General features: G+C 36.7%; 1 pseudogene; it reads left to right on the forward strand.

Annotated features, from left to right (window-relative positions):
* The first annotated feature begins 561 nt into the window (after positions 1-561).
* On the forward strand, positions 562-1,797 carry LOC149254738 (uncharacterized; annotated as a pseudogene).
* The last annotated feature ends 369 nt before the right edge of the window (positions 1,798-2,166 follow it).

Below are 2,166 nucleotides of genomic sequence, written 5' to 3' on the forward strand. Positions count from 1 at the left end.
GGTGAGACACTTTCAATCATTGTTTTTTAGGCCGTTAGGCTTTCCTATTCATCAACAATCGTCAACACTTCTACCCTGCTCCGTTGGATCAGGTGAGACACTTTCAATCGTTGATTTGAAGTGTGACTGCTTTTTCCAAATATAGGTTGATTTGAAGTGTGACTGCTTTTTCCAAATATAGGTTGATTTGAAGTGTGACTGTTTTTTCCAAATATCGGTTGAGTTGTCTTTTTTTCACCTTGAGTTCTAATGTGCCCTCCGTGGCATGGCAAGATATTTTTACTGCTTTTTCCCATTCTTTTATGTCACTCTTGACCTGAGAGTTAATCGTTTCTTTGGTTTACCAGTGGTTGTTGATGTTCTTCTTCCATGGCTTTTAGCAATCACTGATTAGTATTAAGCATTCTAAAACACAGAAATGTTAGTTTGTTACTGGTTATGTTCTTTTGATCTAATTCCATGAATTTGTCGACATAACAAATGTGATTGCGGTGGATATTTGTGGAGGATAGAAGTTTTGTATTTCTTTGCCAATTGAACCAGACATAATGTCCGGGGTTGATGGAGAAATTAAAGATTTTTACTCAGGTTAAATCGGACTATACTTCTTCAGAACTTATGGCTGATTACAAGAAGCTCGCAATGGTGTCCTTCATAACTCTGTCAATGGCTTTTTGGCCCTTTTTGCATCTAATGTCTTCTTTCTTTTGTAGAATTTGTCTCAGGATTGAATATCTCTGTCTGCTGTGATTATCAACAAGATTTCTCATTGTAAAACAGCTCGGATTTGACAGAGATCTTTGATTTTGTGCTTCTTTATTTTGGAGGATTCATGAATATGCCGAGTATAAGCCATGGATATAACTAATTCCATGGATTGATTGATTAGAACTAATTCTAAGGCTCTTTTAGTAGTTATTAGAAGATTTAGATTGATTGATTTAAGTTATTACTATTGAATTTCTGATTGGGAAATCGTCTAAGACTAGTCATGTTGCAGAGATGGCACCCGGACAGGTGGTCTGCCTCAGGGAATGCAAAGGTAGCAGAGAAGTCTAAGAAGAAGTTTCAAGCGATCCAGGGGGCTTATTCAGGTTCAGTAACTCTTCATATCTTTGCATGGCTCAATTAAACAGGGAATAATGATATCGTTGTAGAAAAAGTTTGCTACCCAGGGCTAATCGGGATGGAATGGATTGGATTCTCAGTTTTGTCAGATGAAAACAAGAGGTTCCTGTACGATGTAGGAGTTTATGAAGACGATGATGATGATGCGAGTAGTGATCCCACTCATTTGTATCACAGCTTCGAGTATTGTTGTTATTATTGTTCAAAGACAAATAAATGGCGCCTCTGACAATTCATTGGAAAAAGAATATATGTACAGGAAATGGGAGAATTTTTGGATGAAATGGCAGTAATGATGAATGAGAATAAGGGGTAGGTGAGTCATAAGAGCACTCAGGATCTTAAACTTATCAATGGCTGAATCCTAACAGTAGACTTGCTATCCTAGAAAAGATCTGTTTGTGTGCTTATTGTGTTAATCTTTTCCCTTTTCAAGTGAGTGGATCAGAGAGCTTTGAGCAGTTACAAGATCTGTTCATGGAGATGTTTGAGAGCGATCTCAATAGCTTTCATACACCTGCGAAGCCTTCCAGCAATAAGAGGAATCGATCCGATTTCCACAGGGGCGGATCCGTGAGAAAAGAGGAGATTGCAGAGCCGAGCTTCATGAGTTCGAGTCCCTTCCAGACACAATCTTTTAGCGAGTCCCTTCCAGACACAATCTTTTAGCGGGGGTGTAAGTTTGCATGTCTGTTCTATTTTATTTCTTTGAGGCGAAGATCCGCTCATAGTTAAGATCCGTTTGAAGTGGTGGTGGGATGGGTTAGCAGCTAACTTAGACTTAGTCTTTAAGATTAAGAACGAAAAGTCTTATCTTAATTAAAGATTAGGAATGAAAAACGATATTAAGTTGAGTTTTGGTTATTAATGTTTTCAATTAATTAATATTTATTTATATTATTTTATTTCTGAAATATGTATTTATGGGAAACTCCCTTTACATTTCAGTATGTTTATATTGATGAATTGGTATTGCGTTGAACTTGAATCACACTTCTTCCATCAATGAATTTAAATGATAATTAATATTTCATTAAT

This window comes from Pinus tabuliformis, chromosome 7 (genome assembly GCF_031772625.1).
Source record: "Pinus tabuliformis cultivar Carrire ecotype Pingquan chromosome 7, CPIR1, whole genome shotgun sequence".
Taxonomy (NCBI): domain Eukaryota; kingdom Viridiplantae; phylum Streptophyta; class Pinopsida; order Pinales; family Pinaceae; genus Pinus; species Pinus tabuliformis.